Genomic DNA, 19174 nt, shown 5'->3' with positions numbered 1-19174 from the left:
TACTCATTTTGTTGTCATTTTATAGTATATTCATGGTGGCAAATTTCATTGGAGATTTAAGAATATGTCTTCCACATATGGTACAAGTAATAGAAGATTTCTTAACAATCACTTGCAAAAATTAAAGTGATTCCCTAACTTAGAGCTGAACAGTGATTATACTTTTCAAGCTACCTACGGTAGTACCCTCTATTTGTGTCCCGCTGCCCCCTTTCTTTCCTCCTGTTTCCAAAATAACCGCTGTAGTGGTGTGAGTGGTGCGGTAGTAAATCTAAACCACATTTCTCCGATTTTTTTTCTGTGCTGTGAAAGTTAGGGTGAGGCATGATGCAAGCAGATCACTGTGTCCCTCCTCACCACTGTGGCAGCCCTCTTGGAAGTAGGAGCAAAGGATTGCCAATCTGAGTAGGGGAAGCAGATAGCGGCAAATAGTGGGCCCCAGGATGGTTGACATCATATGTGAATTGTATAGACACTTTTCTGCCATGTTGTGGAAGGTCACTTTCAGGATTAATAATTGTAACAAGCACAATTTTACTTCTTCATATTTTTAGGTTAAATTGTTTATATGGTTGTTTTTACTTAGCATATATTAGACATATATATGAGAAGCATACTGCTCCTATATATTATGCATGCTAAAACATTGATTTATGGTTGACATTCAGTAGGATTTGAATGCCTTATTTCCTTATCTCAGGATACATACATAATTAAGAAGTCCGGAATAGAAGAAGAAAGGATGTGGCACTCACCAAATAATTATCTTCATGTTTCTTTAAGAAATAGACATCTAAAGCAGGGAGGGATGCGGGGGGCGTCAGAGACGACGGCAACCGTTTCGCGCTCATGGTTTGCTTCGACTGGTCGAGACTTCCTTCCAGACTTTTTTCAGTCTCTGTCGTGACCTATTTGCTGCTATTTTCTTTCTTTGGATGACATAATTGAGAAGACTAACTGCTAACTCTATGTGATGATGTGACGCCCTGGCAAAACCAGGTAGTCACACAGTATAGGCCCCCACATAACACCTTCCCACACAGGGTTACATACAGCCGACCTGAAACTCTAGCCATCCCCCCTTAGGGTAGGACAGACACACCAGTGGGCGGGACCAGGTGGATGAGAAACGCCCACCTAGGGGTCTGGAGAACCCGGGGCGGGAAAAGCAGTAGTCTAAGTCAGAGAGTCTAAAGTTGAAGTTTAAGTGGAGAGGAGTGAAGTAGTTGAGAGGAGTGGAGGTTCAAGTAAGAGCCAGAAAAGAAAGGCATCGGGGTTGGAGCCCCGGCATACTGGCTAGGTGGCAGACGGTGGTCTGTATCTAGCAGGAGACGGGAAGATGGCTGCCGGAGATCCGAGGTGGACCGGGACAGGGTTGAAGCCTGCCGGTACCGACACCGGAGAATCGACCCGGAAACCGTGCACAGAGGGGGTACTTGGACCCTGAAGCCAGGACCGGAACCAACAGCCTAGCTAACTAACCAATTGAGAGCAGGATTATAGGTCCTGTCCCAACCAAAGTACCAAAAGCAGACAACCACCACTGAGAAGGATAGTGTTACGGGGGGCTGTCTGATAATAAAACCTAAAGGAATGTCAGACAGTCAGGGTCCACCATGCAAGACTCTGCTGCAGACTATGGCAGAGGATAAGGGGTATATAAGTGTGCCACTGTAAAAAATAATAGCACAAGTGCAGAGTGCAATACCTCTGTTAAACTCACAGAGGAATATAATTAGAAAATAAAGCAATTCCTCCCTTACTTGGAGGGTGTGTGGAATGGTCTCTGTTAAAGATCACAGAGACAAAAGCAGTGAGTGGGAAATGGCACCTACCTAGGTCCGTTCCTCTAGTGGTGCCAGGAGACGGACCGCAGCGTAAGCCGCACAAAGCTCTTACCTGTGTTCGCTCCACTAGTGTGCGAGGACACGAACCACTAGATATGGCACCTGCCTAGGTCCGCTCTTCTAGTGGTGCAAAAGAGACGGACAGCAGCATAAGCCGCACAAAGCTCCTACCTCTGTTCGCTCCCCTAGTGTGCGCGGATACGAACAACTGCCAGACGCAGTATAAGGAACGTTAGCCTAGCGGCAACATCCACCTACGAGTAGAATCACAAGGCCCAGCCGGACCATGTGCCTCAGGCACCTGCCTATGTCCGCTCCACTAAGAGGTAAGGATACGGACTGCAGCCGAAGCTGTAAGGTAGAAGAACGCTACCCTGCCGGTAGCGCTCACCTAACATAGACAGAGAGATGCCTAGAGGGACGTGCACAGGGCATCTACCCTCATGCATGAACCAAGAGGACTGAGCGCTGGGCGGCGTGCGTCAGGGTCTTATATAGACTCTGTGCCTCATCCAAGATGGAGGACACCAGAGCCAATCCGCTGCCAAAATGACAGCAATGACGTCACGCTGGCCTATCACCGAGCAAAGTGTCACAAGCACATGACCAGCGACCAATCGGCATAGAGGGTGTCAGAGACATGTGACCACGTGTCACAAGCACATGACCAGTGGCCAATCAGCTTAGAAGGTGTCAGAGACATGTGACCTCGTGTCAGCGATGATGTCACCCGCACATGTGCAATGGCTCCAAGATAGGACTAAAGGCCCTGTCACACACACAGATAAATCTGCGGCAGATCTGTGGTTGCAGTGAAGTTGTGGACAATCAGTGCCAGCTTTGTGGCTGTGTACAAATGGAACAATATGTCCATGATTTCACTGCAACCCCAGATCTTCCAAAGATTTATCTGTGTGTGTGACAGGGCCTTTAGTCTCCAGCGCTTGCACATGTGCAGTAGCAAGAAATCTGGACATAGTCTCCAGAGCCACAGCAACCGTAACAGATAGGGCATCCGCCAGGGCCCGGTAGATCCCAAGGGTCAGCGTCAGCGGGCAAGACTCCCAACAAAAAGGACCAGGAGCGGACTTCTGTGTTTCACACCGGGAAGTCCAACACACAAAACACTGAGTTCAGAGGAAAGTGATATGGATCATCAGCCCGGGTGTGGGACCAGATACACCCGACCGCGGCGGCCGCCCACCAGCACCTTGGTTTACCACTGGACTTGTGTGATTTATTCAACCGTGAGTAACCTAACATCCCCTGGTCCGACTGGGCGCGCTGGCCCCTGCAGTCAACATCCCCGCCGTAAAAACACTGGTCCCCGGGGCATCCATCCCTACCCACGGAGGGGTTAACATCTGGCTGCCATCCTATCACCCCCGGGAGTCCCACAACAGCAGCGGTGGTGCCACGCGTCACCACTCACCGTGGGTGGCGTCACAAACAGTTTACAGCAAATCCCATACAAATACGACCCCTTTTATTTGAAGTGTCCGCGCGACCCCTGGGTCCAGTAGAATCCCTCAAGCCACACTGCGGATCCGGATCCGAGCAGCCCGGCTGCTGGCACGGGGGCGGCATAATGATATATAGGTATGGTAGGTACAGAATGTTGCATGATCCATACCAGGGGTGGACACAGACAGAAGCTAAGCATCAATGAACATTTGAAGTCCATCAGGTCATTATAGTACACAGCTGTAATAGCTGCCGGCTGTTGTGGAAGTGGAAGTTAGCACCCTTATTTCTTTGGCCCCAGTGGGGCTGCACAGTTTGACCAATGCTTTATCCACCCCTGCTGCATACCATGATTTATGCTCCCATCACAGTGTTAGACAATGATATTTGCACCTTGTCATCCACAGAGCGTTATTCAGATCCCAGTTATGGGTCACCAATTACCTAACCGGCCACAGTGCCTTCATAACAGAGTCAGCCACACTTCCCCATTACAGAACCAGGCACAGCTGCTCACCATTCTCCCTCAACATACAAATTATATGCATCAATACAAAATCTGTAATGTGTACAGCAAATTGTATATACATTTTCATAAGACTATGGAAGCTGCGTATACAACATCTCAGCATCAATCTTAAAAGTAAATTTTCAGTTTTTAGACTTTTTCGCTCTATGATTAAATTAGCTGAACTTTCTTTGTGCTTGTTGTGGGCCATTAAAAATGGAAGTATAATCAGCCATTCTCCATTTTAATAGTCTGCAGTCTTGGAGCAGAACTGTATTCTTTCCCTCATACTCATGATTTTTTTTCTTTGCTGCTCAACAACAATTCTTTCATTCCTCGACTTTTTATTCTGCACTTTCCCCTTTCATTTCCAGCATAATGTGCTCATTTTTCTACCAACGAAGCTCTTTCACTTTCCTAGCAGTTTCATTTCGATGGTTCATTTCCTAGCTATTTGGCTTTCCTGGTCTCTGCTTCTCCTTCATTTTCCTGACCTTTTATTACACTGTTCTTTATATATATATTTTATCTTCTTTTCTCCAATCTTCCGTATTTCCATTTCCATTTCTTCTCTCTTTTGTTTCTTTAATCTATAATTACTTTGTTACTGATGTCTCACCTCAATTTCATTTCAATTAATTAATGAATCTTTTCTTTAGTCCCTTCTATTTTAATATACATTATACCACTTCCAAATAAATATAAAAAGTGAACACGCAGTGTTAAAGTGGTGTAGCCATTACTGAGGAATGAAATGAAACACAGCTGAATGCAATTTTATTTTCTATCTAGTTTTAAAAATAAATTCATACTGAATCTTTAAGTTAATCCCACTTCTTTAGTTTTTAAAGGGAACCTGTCACATTAAAACTGCAGTCTGAACTGCAGGTAGCATGCTTGAGAGTAGAAAAAACAGAGCAGACTGATATATAGTTTAGTGGGAAAAGATTCAGTATAACCTGTGTTTTATTCATATAAAGCTCTACACGTTTCTAGGCTTTATGGTCAAGTGGGCGGTCCTTATCTGTGACTGACCGCCTCCCTTGTATAATATGTACAGAGATAGCTATCAGTCACTGAATTAGGCTGTCCACATCACTGAAAATCCTAGATTTATTTGAATAAAACAGAGATAATATGGAATTTTCTTATCACAAAACTATGCTTCTACTACTCTATACCATGCTATCTGCAGTTTAGACTATATAATTCCCTAAAACACTATAATAGTGTCATGATCTGTGCCAGGCTCAGACACCACTGAGCCATTGCATGTATCTCTCCACAGGGTTACAGGTCATGGGAGGGGATTATTCCATTTTGCTTTGTCTCAGTGGTGAGGCCGCTATATCCTTGTGCTGCTGTTACTGGAACACCGCAAGTAATAGTTCCTGCTCTGCAGCACGTGAGTCTGGTGTGAGTGTTCTCTGATCCAGCTTACCTTCCAGGTACCATTCTCACTTGATTCCTCCCTGTACTGTCTGTCTGCCCAGCCCCTCCTGACTTCCCTGTTCTGCCCGTGTCACTCCGGTTCCTGCATCTCTCTGTACCGTCTGTCTGCTCAGCTCCTCCTGTCTTCCCAGTCCCGTCCTGTGACTCTTCTGTCCATGTTTGTAGCTCTGATCTCCTAGCCTCTGACCTTGCTTTGTTATACCTGACTTCGTCTCCACTTCTCCCATCTGTCGTTGGCGTTACTTACTGGTTACCGACCTGTGACTAGCACCTGACCGCAATTTACTTCTCCCCTGGTTTTGACTTTACATCCCGGTACTGACTTGGCCTGCTTACTTTTCTATTGTTTTTGTGCCCACTAGTGGATAGGTTGCTACCTGCATCTAGAAACAGCTTCTCCATTGTTTCTCAGTACCCTCACTAGTACAGTGTGACAAATGGGCAGTAGAAAAGATACAGATCCTCATTCATCAAAGCAATTTCACCAGAATTCTGGAGTAATTTGGTTTGAAAAGTTGCAAAATTTTGCCACAACTTAGCATGCATAACATTTTTGCAACTTTGATCAATTAGTGTCAAGTTTTTTCCAGTTCCACCAAAATGTGCAGAGTTGGAGCAGGACAGTGGTGTTATCGGGGCTTGATGCCACAACTCGCCTAATTCATGAAGAGTTGTGGCATTCCCTATACCAGAAATCTTACTCCAGTAAGCTACTGGAGTAAGATTTCTAGTGTGGCGCATGGATGCACATGCCACTCATCAGATGCTCCTGGTTCATGTAGAGGTATGCAGTTCTTCAAGAATCAGGACCTTTTGACCTCATCATGACGAGCAACAAAATGAACAGTCTTGATGAATTAAGGCCACAGGCGCCAACAATGTAATTGTCAGCTATGAACTCACTTTTGCTCTTCCATAATAAGCCTGCAAACTTACTTTTCATATACAGTGCTGGCCAAAAGTATTGGCACCCCTGCAAAGCTGTCAGATAATACTCCGTTTCTTCCAGAAAATGATTGCAATCACAAATTGTTTGCTATTATTATCTTCATTTAATTTGTCTTCAATGAAAAAAAAAATTGTCATAAAGCCAAATTGGATATAATTCCTCACCAAACATAAAAAGGGGGTGGACAAAAGTATTGGCACTGTTTGAAAAATCATGTGATGCTTCTCTGATTTGTGTAATTATCAGCACCTGTAACTTACCTGTGGCACCTAACAGGTGTTGGCAATAACTAAATCACACTTGCAGCCAGTTGACATGGATTAAAGTTGACTCAACCTCTGTGCTGTGTCCTTGTGTGTACCACATTGAGAATGGAGAAAAGAAAGAAGACCAAAGAACTGTCTGAGGACTTGAGAATCCAAATTGTGAGGAAACATGAGCAATCTCAAGGCTACAAGTCCATCTCCAAAGACCTGAAAGTTCCTGTGTCTACAGTGCACAGTGTTATCAAAATGTTTAAAGCCCATGGCACTGTGGCTAACCTCCCTAGATGTGGAAGGAAAAAAAAAATTGATGAGAGATATCAATGCAAGATTGTGCGGATGGTGGATAAAGAACCTCGACTAACATCCAAACAAGTTCAAGCTGCCCTGCAGTCCGAGGGTACAACAGTGTCAACCCGTACTATCCGTCGACGTCTGAATGAAAAGGGACTGTATGGTAGGATACCCAGGAAGACCCCACTTCTTACCCCAAGACATAAAAAAGCCAGGCTGGAGTTTGCCAAAACTTACCCGAGAAAGCCTAATGTTTTGGAAAAATGTTCTCTGGTCAGATGAGACAAAAGTAGAGCTTTTTGGGAAAAGACATCAACATAGAGTTTACAGGAAAAAAAAGGGCATTCAAAGAAAAGAACACGGTCCCTACAGTCAAACATGGCAGAGGTTCCCTGATGTTTTGGGGTTGCTTTGCTGCCTCTGGCACTGGACTGCTTGACCGTGTGCATGGCATTATGAAGTCTTAAGACTACCAACAAATTTTGCAGCATAATGTAGGGCCCAGTGTGAGAAAGCTGGGTCTCCCTCAGAGGTCATGGGTCTTCCAGCAGGACAATGACCCAAAACACACTTCAAAAAGCACTAGAAAATGGTTTGATAGAAAGCACTGGAGACTACTAAAATGGCCAGCAATGAGTCCAGACTTGAATCCCATAAAACACCTGTGGAGAGATCTCAAAATGGCAGTTTGGAGAAGGCACGCTTCAAATCTCAGGGACCTGGAGCAGTTTGCCAAAGAAGATTGGTCTAAAATTCCAGCAGAGCATTGAAAGAAACTCATTGATGGTTACCGGAAGCGGTTGTTCGCAGTTATTTTGGCTAAAGGTTGTGCAACCGTATTAGGCTAAGGGTGCCAATACTTTTGTCTGGCCCATTTTTGGAGTTTTGTGTGAAATGATCAAGGATTTGATTTTTGTTTCATTCTCTGTTGTGTTTTTTCATTGCAAGCAAAATAAGTGAAGATAATAATAGCAAAGAATTTGTGATTGCAATCATTTTCAAGAAGAAACTGAGTATTATCTGACAGCATTGCAGGGGTGCCAATACTTTTGGCCAGCACTGTAGATGTAGTTTTTTGGCAAGTGGTACCTGTTACGAGGGGGACCCGGGGAAGCGTGCCAAGATGGGGAATGGACAGCTTCCGCCGGTCAAGGTCCACTGTGCGGTGTAAGGGACCGCTGCTATGGTGGGTGAAGAGTGAGCGGGTTGCTGCTAGCGATCGTCTGGAATGTCACAGACGATCTATGTACACCGGTCTGCCCTAACCCGTGTGGGTTGTATGGCAGGGATCACACGGCTCGGTGTACCTGTTGCACGGGGAAGCACAGAGGTGCCCACGCACGTGTGCCAGTGGAAGTCACGAGAATATGGCACGAGGGTAGCACAGAGGTGCCCACGCACGTGTGCTTTCAATAACCAGGTGAGTCCAGTGGAGACTCGATGAGCTCACCTGGGACAGGAACACGGCCTGTAGAAGGAGCTACTGCCGGAGCAGCAAGGCAGGGACACGGCCTGCAAACCAGGTGCTGCCTAAGCAGCAAGGGCCAAGCCCACAGAAGAAGATAATGCCTGAGCAGTGGCGTGGCAGCACGCTGCCAGACATCCAAACATAGAAGGACGGTCGCGCGCCGCCATGATGGCAGGAGATTTTAAGGAGGTGTAGCTCCAGCCAAGGGCGGGCGCGAGGCGGAGATGACGGACTTGACCCAATCAGGATCCACGACATCCCAGCCTGGCCAGTCAGGATTCACCACGTCACCAGCCTTGTCATCAAGCCGTGTGACGTCAGTGGGCGAATCAGGATCCACCAAGCATAGCACATGCTTACCCTCCTGCCTCTGGGAAATAGAGGCGGGATCCTCGGTCTCACAATGTGTAGAGATAACGGGAGTCTCACTGCATCCCTGAGCAGCAAACCTCTGCACATTGCGCAACCTCACAGACCTTCGAGGCTGCTGAGCAGGAGGAGCTGCGGCAGGCAAGGAATGGGAGACCGCCTCTTTTCTTGCAACAGGAGTACCACTAGGTGTCACCCTTGTGCTGCCTCTCTGAGGAGGTTTCTCCTGCACTCTGCGCAGTCTGGCAGACCTTCGGCGCTGCTGAGCAGGAGCACTCGTGGCAGGCAAGGAGACTGTCTCATTCCTTGCCACAGGAGAGCCACGAGGTGTAACAGGTACCCATGTTGTCACTTATTTGTATCAGTAATTAAAGGGCTGTACGAGATTGGAAAAAATGGCTGCCTATTTCCAAAAATAGTTTGCCTGTCCTTAAATTCTGTCTAGCATTGCATCTTATCCACAATCACTTCTTCTAGGTATTAAATGAAATTAAAGGGTTTACACAGGATCAGATAAAAAAAAATGTCTGCCTATATTCAAAGATAATGCACCTGTCTTTAAATCAGTATTGCAGCTCAACCACAATCATGTCAATGGAGATTAGTTGCAATAACAAATGTCATGAACAGGTGTGGTGCTATTTCTACAGAAAAATGTGTGTGGGTATATATACATATATATATATATCTATATACATCAACTTACATTTTATAAAACAATGGTCATTCTTGTAGTTTTAAGGAGCAATGACAATGTTCATTTTGACTTCCTTTCGGCAAAATCTGCTGCCACTGGCTGGATCTGCACATGAAGTTTTTGATACAGGTTTTTGTAGATAGTGCTGCAGTTTTCTAACTAAAAGAAAGTCTGGATTCAACACAAAAAAAGAAGGTCATATACATTTCCTTCTTGTTGGATCTATTTCTGATGGTAAACACTATATCGAAAAATGCACTGAAAGATGCATCAAATTTGACATGTGTCAGCCATGTAGACATTTTTGAAGAAAAGACGCACAGGTGCAGAGTTCAACATTGCTGGGCCCTCAGTTATATGTACTTGAAGGTTTGGATAAACTCTCTAATAAAAATAAATCATCACTTATTGGGCTTACTGTTGTAGTTTTTTGCATTATTCCATCATTCTAGTCATAGAGGAATTCCACCTGTATTTTTGTCAATAGAAATCCATGGGCTGCAATACAGAAAGCCCAAAGTCTGAGAAATTAGTCTCCCCACCAGTAGAAAGGTTAGGAGGATTTTCCCAGTTACAATGGTGTCATGGGGTATATGGAGACAGGGCACGAGCCCCTAGACAGGCTAAGCATCGTGACCCTGTGCTGTCCCTTATCTCAAAGATAGGTTTGATGGTAACCAGGTTTAAGCCCCCAGCGTGACCCTAATTCTTGTCCAGACCTCAATCTTACTCTCCCTCTCCCACACACTCGGAGCGGGCTGGAAAACACAAAGACAAAACCTCACATAACTACACGGACAAGGGAGAACGGAAACTCATACACATAGCACTCAAAACATACAGAAGAGACAATATGTGTACTGGGGAGTATCAAAAATGTAAGGAAGTAATGCACAGCAGGGGAACTCTCACACCACTCAGAAGTGCAGCACAAATTACCATAAACAGGAGCAACAACAAATTCACAAAAGCTATCATCAGCACAAAAAGGAAGAAAGGCATGCTAAATATAGGGAGGAGTCAGTTGCACACTGCAATCAGCAACTTGAACACTTAGGTCCTGCTCACCAGTCTGCATCAATTAACTGTTGCAGGGCTGAAGACCAGTGAACCGGAACCAGCCGACTCCCTGGCTGAACACTCCAGAAGCCTCAGGTTGCTTGTCAGAATCTGCAATGTGAACAGAGTCTGATGCCAAAGTAACAGCAGGTGTGCACAGACCTGAGCAGCGCATGAGAAATGGCCTCAGGGCCAGTTATACGTTTCTGTACTATAGTTAGGGATTTTGTCCCAGTGTTCCCCAAGTGTGGCATTCTATATGACTCAGTTTTTTTCCCTCTTGTTTACATCATACCTCTTTACCCCACACTTTTTTGCTCTGGGTTGTCAATGTATCTCTCAGGATCAAATAAATCAATAAAAGACATTCTAACAGTGAACTCAGGACACGCTAGCTGTCTTGAAGCTATGTCTGACCTATGTTCATTGACTCTACACAGCTGCTCGGATACCTTGTAAGGGTTTGCAGTTCTTTAGTTAACCCTCACAAATTCAACTACTAATATATGATGTTCACGTCTTATTATTTCTAGAAATACGTACATGAGATATAACTCTTTGCCATTACTGCAGGTCAGTCATGTGTACTAGAACATCTGTAGTTTACAAAGTGACACATCTTTATTTTATATAAGTATTGTATCACATCGAGTTGCTAACTATAGCAGCATGCATTTTTAATCCCACATTATTTTTGAATATTTTCTCAAAGAACACACCTCATTCTGCATTTGTCGATTACAATTTCCGAATGTGGGTATAATCTACATATAATCCCTACCATCGATCTCATTTAGGTTCAGAGGAATAATTATGCTTGAACCATGAATTAGGCTCTTCTGAAACATGTAGGTTTCATGACTTTATAACCAAAAATCACTTGATGTTTCTCTTTTCTTAATACATGGCCATGTTGCCAATTTTAACTTTTGCACATTAAATATGAATTATTAACATTATTGGAATCCTGTCCTATTCATCGCTGGATCTTCCTTCCTATTTTGATGCTGTCTCCAGCCCTGGCCAGGGCGTGTCCGTGCTGAGGATCTTGACAGAGGGATGAGCTGACATTTTTCCTCTGTACCTTTTTTATATACCTTTTTGCAGTGGCGTAACTAGAGTTTGATGGGCCCCAGTGCAAAGTTCAGACCTGGGCCCCCCATCCACATACACCGACACTTGGGGTACGGGAAAATGACACTGACACTCGGGATACAGGATAATGACGCTAACACTTGGCTCTTAACCTCAGCAGCCAGATTTCCCATGATCTGAAATCCATCTTTTCCTCAGCACCCAGCTTCCCCATGCTCTGCTATACATCTTTCCCTCACCACCCAGCTTTCCCATATCAGAGCATGGGAAAGCTGGGTGCTGAGAGATGTATAGCAGAGAATAGGAAAGCTGGGTGCTGAGGGAAAGAGCCCTTTTCCCTCATCACAAAAGTTCCCATCCCATACTTGTATCTTTGTCCCCCTTGTATATAATTCTCCAAATACTATAATGGCCCCCACATAGCCTTCCATATTGTATAAAGGGTCCCACATAACCCTTCATATATTAGAATAAAGCTCCATAGTCCTCCATGTATTATAATGCATTTCCCATAGTTCTCCATGTATTATAATTCACCCCATAGTTCTCCATATATATTAATGCACCACATAGTACTTCATATATTATACTGCACTACATAGTCTTCCATGTTTTCTAATGCACCTCCATAGTCCATGTATAAGGTAGGCTCCATAGTCCTCCATATATTATAATGTAGCTCCCATAGTCCTATATGTATTATAACGCAATCCCATAAAATGTCATATTGTATTATGCAGCCCTATACTTCTCCATGTATAATGCACCCCTATTGTCCATGTATAAGGTGTCCTTCATGTTGCATAATGCCTCCCCATAGACCTCCATGTATAATGCAGCCCCATAGACCTCCATGCATGTATAATGCAGCCCCCTAGACCTCCATGTATAATGCACCCCTATAGCCCATGTATAAGGTGTCCGTCATGTTGTATAATGCAGCCCCATAGACTTCCATGTATAATGCAGTCAGCCCCCATGCTCCATGTATAATACAGCCAGCCCCCCATCCTCCATGTATAATACAGGCAGCCCTCCCATGCTCCATGTATAATGCAGGAAGCTCCCCCATGCTCCATGTATAATGCAGCCCCCCCATTGTCCATGTATAATGGAGGCCTCCCATGTATAATGCAGGCAGCCCCCCCATGCTTCATGTATAATGCAGGCAGCCCCTATGATCCATGTATAATACAGGCAGCCCCCCCAATGCTCCATGTATAATGACGCCCCCCCTCCCTCGGCCTCTGGCCACCGTGTACGCACTGACTTTTAAAAAAAAAAGAAAAACAAACAAGTTCTTACCTCTCTCCTCGTTCCCCCGCTGCTGTCCTCACGTCTCCTCGTTCCACCGCTGCTCCGTCCTCATCTCTCCCCTCCGTTCCCCTGCTGCTGCTGTTGGCATCCTCCTGCCCTGCACTCTGTGCTCTGAGCACAGCCATCACACAGGAGTGACGTCACCGGCAGGCAAAGGGGGAGAATGATGATGCGTGGAGCTGCACGGGCCGCTCCGCGCTTCATTGTTGCTGTACGCGATGACAGGGGAGGGGGGCCCGATGCCGCCGACACCGGGCAGGGGGGCTCAATATCAGCGGCGGCACCGGGTCATATAGCGGCCGCGTGGTCTGCGCCAGAACAGCGCAGCTCCTCTCTGACAGAAAGGAGCTGCTTGCTGATCTGCAGAGCTGCTAAGCTGCCAGACCCAGTCGCAGTCACGACCTCTGCTACCACGGTAGTTACGCCCCTACCTTTTTGCTGGTCTCCTGATAACTGACATATCTGGCTGTGCTACATGCCTAATACTAACCCTCAATATGTTCTGTCTCAACACTGGTAACACAGATGAATCTGCTCGTAAACATTTGGACTGCCAGAACACATATTATCTGTATTTGTGTTATACATGATGCTGGCGCATAAAAAAAAATATACCTTTTGTCATTACCTATACCAACTATATCAGCATTGCCTCCTGTTTTGGTGTGTTTCCACATCAGGTAATGATATTTAGAGAATTATCCAATTGAGTAGACTAGCTAGAGACATTTAAGCCTTTCACAACCAATGACGTACTGGTACGTCACTGGTCATATTGCGGTAATCACCGCTGGCTGCTGCGGTGATCCCCGCACATGTCTGCTGATTAGATCCACCCGCGCCTCCTTGCCATATAGATCTCATTGTCTAAATGTGACTGCGCAATTTAAATGGCCACGTCGAGGATCGTTCCCGTGACATGATTGTCATGGTAGCTCGGGGTCATGTGAAGACCCTTGATGCGACCATGATGTATCTCCTGTAAGAGGTGACAGAGCGGCACCTCTTAAAGGAACAGTGGATTTTTGCTGATCAGAGCTGTGCAGCTCTGATCAACAGAAATGCACAAAGCATCAGACTGTGGATCCATAAAGTCCCTTGGGGGGACTAATAAAGTATAAAAAAAAGTTTTAAAAATAAAAAAACCTAACCGTTTAAATCACCCGCATTTTCCCCATTGAAAATTAAACGATAAAAAAATATACGCATATTTGGTATTGCCATATTCATAAATGCCTGATCTGTCAAAATATAAAATCAATTAAGCTGATCGGTAAACAGCATGGCGAGAAAAAAAAATCCAAATGACAAAATTATGGTTTTTGGTCAATGTAACATTGAATTAAAATGAATAATAGGCAATCAAAACATAGTATCTGCGCAAAAATGATATAATTAAACACATCAGCTTGAGACGCAAAAAATAAGCCATCACTGAGCCCCAGATCCCAAAAAAATGAGAACGCTAAGGGTTGCTGAAAATGGCACTAAAAGTGCAACTCTTTTTTTGGACAAATGTCTGCATTTTTTTCACCACTTACACAAAAGTAAAACTAGACATGCTTGATATCTATGAACTCGTACCATCCTTTGGTATCATAACACCTTAATTTCACCGCACTTGGAATTTTTTTCCCATTTTCCAGTACACTATAGGGTAAAACTCATCCATTCATTCAAAAGTACAAAAAAATAATCCATCATATGGCAAAATTGATAGAAAAATAAAAAATGTACAGCTCTTGGAAGAAAGGGAGTAAAAACCTAAAGCCAAAAATGGAAAATCACTTGGGGTGAAAGGGTTAAGACTAGATATCAGCTTATCATCTAAACCAGCGGCATTTTGTCTATGAGGCAAGTTGAGCATTTCACCTAAAGCCCGCTTTACACAGTGCAATATATCTTACAATGTGTCGGCGGGGTCACGTCGTAAGTGACGCACATCCAGCATTGTAAGGTACATTGCAGTGTGTGACAGGTACATGCAATTGCGATTGAACGGTAAAATGTTCATCGCATACACATCGTACCTTTCTCTAGAATTGCACGTCAGATTGTTCATCGTACCCGGGGTAGCACACATCGCAGTGTGTGACACCCCGGGAACGATGAACAGATCTTACCTGCGTCCTGCGGCACCCGGCCCACAATGCGGAAGGAAGGAGGTGGGCGGGATGTTTACGTCCCGCTCAGCTCAGCCCCTCCGCATCTATTGGCCGGCTGCCGCATGACGTCGATGTGACGCCGAACGTCTCTCCCACTCCAGGAAGTGGACGTTCGCCGCCCTCATCGAGGTCGTATGGACGGGTAAGTACGCGTGACGGGGGTTAATCGTTTGTGCGGCACGTTCAACAAATTGAACGTGCCGCACATACGATGGGGGCGTTGCAAATCGCATACGAGATCGTATGCGAAATTGCAACGTGTAAAGTGGGCTTAAGGCTATGCTCTTGCATGATTGTTGAAAGTAGCATATCTGAGAAGCTGTTACCTTTCATTTATCAGAGAGGAGTTTCCATGACTAGAAGAGGTAAGACGGCTAATGTATGTGGTGGGAAGAGGTCAATAGTCTTCTCAGTGGGGGAGGGGCAATGTATTTGGGTATTGGGGTGTGCTGGAAAGGAGGCAATAGTCTTATCAATGGGGGATTGCAATGCATTTGGGGATTGGGATGATATGGGAAGGAGGCAATGGTTGTTACGAACCTGCGCCGTCATAGCCGCAAGCAGCCTGCTGCGGTTCCTGTTGCGCCCAGGCGCCGGCTGCCGTTCTTGGCCGTGCCTCGGGTCGTCCAGTTGGCTGTTCCTTCCACCACGTCTAAGTGTGGAGAGGCGGCTAGTGCGCATGCGTGCGCCGATTTACCCCAGCCAGAGTTTAAGCCCGGTGTTTTGCCTAGTGAGCATGCTCAGCCTTAGGCTAGCGCCACACATCCGTGCCGCCGGTACGTGTTTGTCATTTTTTACATGTACCGGCGGCACGGAGACACGTACAACAATGCTACCCTATGGTAGCAGGCACACACACGTAAAACCACACGGAACGTGTGTCCGTGTGCGTTTGTACGTGTGTGCGTTTTTCAAAGCGCTGACATGTCCGTTTTTTCACCGGCAGCACGGGTGTCACACGGCCCGCACCCGTACCACACGGGTGTAGTGTGGATGCGGTCCCGTGTGACACGCGCCGGAGTAAACACACATGTCAGTGAAAAAAAAACAAAACATTAACTCACCTTCTCCAGCCCTCCTGTCTCTGCCGCTGCTGCCTCTTGCTGCCGACCGCCGCTCATTATTCTCATTGAATATTCACTTCACTGCCTGGCAGCAGCAGCAGCGGGGAGACGGGAGGGCTGGAGACCGAGGATCAGCACCACGGACAGCAGCGCGGACATCAGGAAGGACCAGGTGAGTATAATAATTACCGGTTCTACGTGTGCTATCGCGGATAGCACACGTAGAACACACGTGTCACGCACGTACCAGAGACACGTACTTACCTGCACGCAACACGCAGGGAAAATACTTGTCTCTCGGCACGTGCGTGAATTTCACGTGAGTGTGGCAGAAGCCTTATTGTGTTATGTCTGAGACTAAGTCCTCAGTTCATGCTACTGAGCATGCTCCCACAATTAACCCTAACAGCCTCTTTGCACAGGTACTTGGACTTCGTGCTGTGTCTAAGTTCTGGGATGTGCCTACTGAGCATGCTCAAACTGATAGTCTGCTTTCTGAGCCTGTTGCTCAGGCTACTGGGCATGCTCAGGCACTTAGTGCACCAGAGGCTAGGTCCGGTAAGGACCTCACTGAGCATGTCCGTGAGGTGGCAGGCCCTGATAGATCAGAGGGTGTCAGGTGTCCTGATGACGTGGCAACTCCGGACTGGCTCGCAGAGGCCCGCCCCTATGATCTGGCACCTCAGTATTGGTCGTCAGACGATGACTGGTGAAGTGTTTGGGGCGTGGCTGCCATGAGGTCATCAATGACGTGGCGGTTCCGGATAGGTCGCATGTGACGTCACTGATTACATGGCACTCTGCTATTGGACCTTGGTGGTTCCACCCTGGGTTTGGGGCGGACCCAGGTTATAAAAGGGGTGGAGACAACATGGAGGTGCGCAGTCTTCACTTTTGCTCAGTCAGAGCACACCTCCATGTTAGAGCCTCATTGCGGCATAAGCCTATGTTGGGAAGCGGTAGGTAGGGTTAGGCGAACGGTGCCTGTCACGCCAAGATTCGTGGCTCGGCACATCAGGGTCAGGCGCCGTGCTTCCCTCCTGCCGTTCCAGTCTTGCTATAGCAGCCCAGTGGTGTTAACTGGGCTGCGGCTGCTGTGCTTCCTGTCCGATTGTGCTCCCTACGCACACGGACAATGCACCTGCTGCGCCACCTGTCCGATTGTGCCCCCTACGCACACGGACAACGCACCTGCTGTGCCACCTGTCCGATTGTGACCCCTACGCACACGGACAACGCACCTGCTGCGTCACCTGTCCGGTTGTGTCCCCTACGCGCATGGACAGCGTACCCCAGGATCCCTGTGGAGTTAACAGGGTGTTCCTTATCCTCCTCGGCTTCCCGGTCAACGCTACTGGTGTACCCATCTGGCCTGACGTGTCCTACACACACGTGGCCAGTCGAGAGGTGGCCAGAAACGCTAATCGGAGGACCGCTCGGCCTGACGTGTCCTACACACGTGGCCGACGGGGCGCTTTCGTGGCGGTCTTCCGGTCAACGCTACCTGGTTACCACCCGGCCTGACGTGTTTCCTGCACACGTGGTTGGTGTAGCGCTAGGTGCACCAAAACGCTAATCAGGTTGTCGTCCGGTCTGACGTGTCCCAACACACGTGACCGGTTCCCAGAGTTCCTGGGTTATCTCAGAGCCATCCAGCTCTATAGTCTCCGCCTAACCCTCAGGTGCCAGAAGCTCCTTTGTCATCTGGAGCACGGTGGGCCCCGACTGGCGATTAGGATATATACCCCCTGGTCCTAATCTGCCGGTCCCCCCGTAACAGTGGTCTTGTCAGTAGTGGATGACAGTGCATTTGACAATAATGTAGACAGTGTGGGAGTAGTGGCAAGAGGGATGATGTTGTTGTCAGTGCTGGAAGTTGGAAGGAGGAGAATGCCATATATAAAAAAGCAAAGTAGTTGGTAGTGTGTATTTGTTTACAGGGTTTAATTTTTGAGGGTGTATTTATATGGGAGCCTGATGTTAGGCATCTGTACTAGTATCATGCGGGGTTCATGTTTGATTATAAGCTCTCATCTCTGTGTATAATGCTCAAAATATAAGGATTCTTTATTTCTTTTGGTTTATTCTGCAATCTGTTCTAGACTTTGTGGGGTAGGAACATCATTTTACTGTTCAGCTACGGTAATAGAAAGGCTAGATGTACTCTTTGTCACTAATGCATTATACAATGAGGATAGTTTTATAAAAAAATAAGTAAAAAAGGGGGGCATAGGAAGATATTGTTGTTGGCCATATAAATTAATAAAACTTTATTTTTTTATATTCTGGAAGTAATTCAATTATTCTTGTTTGTCTGTTAAATCTCTTTTAGAAATGTGACCATTCTTAACACAGCATATTCCAGGCCACTGAATATATTTTATTTCCATGGTTTTCTAAATATTGTCTACCGTGCTCTAAATACCACTTTCACAAAAACATCCTGTTTCAAGTTCTGTATTAAGAATGAATGAATAAATTAATTGAATTCACAATATAATGATCTTAGTTATTAATCTTAATCTTTTATCATTTTAATGGCAATATCCTTCAAAAGGAAAAAAGTAGCTCTAATCCCATTTTATAATAACAAAACATGGCATAATGAGATAATGTCATTTGGAGCTGAATTGATATGGCATGGCTACTTTGTTGTTAATAAAGTAAAAAAACAGACTTAATAAATGAGTCATTTCAGTCTACCGTTGCCAAGTATCTGTGGTGGGTGGCCCTTACAATATTCCTTACCTTGTCAAAATAATGTCACATTTAACAGTTTAGAGAAAATATAGGGTAAATAATGTTGCTAGTTAATCTAGGAAACTGTACATAATTGTCATACATGTTAGAGTTAAGAGGTGATGAGGGCCACATGTGGCTCAACTTTAAATTAAGTTACACACTGAATGGCCACTTTATTACAGACAGTGTTCAAAATCGCATGAAGCCACAAATTTTGGGAATTCAACTCAAACTCCATCCTCCCCGGATCAATTCACTCATACCTAAAAGTAACACATCTGTTCAAGTGAATTTTAAGTTTGCATATTTTTTACCATATTCCAGCAATTAATTATTGCCTTACTGGAAAATACCAGATGGCGTTTATTTCACTGCTATTAACTATTGCCCTGCTGAAAGATACCAGACTGCAATTAATTCT

This window comes from Anomaloglossus baeobatrachus, chromosome 1 (genome assembly GCF_048569485.1).
Source record: "Anomaloglossus baeobatrachus isolate aAnoBae1 chromosome 1, aAnoBae1.hap1, whole genome shotgun sequence".
Lineage (NCBI taxonomy): Eukaryota > Metazoa > Chordata > Amphibia > Anura > Aromobatidae > Anomaloglossus > Anomaloglossus baeobatrachus.
The sequence above is the reverse complement of the archived record's forward strand: the minus strand, read 5'-3'. Positions refer to the sequence as shown.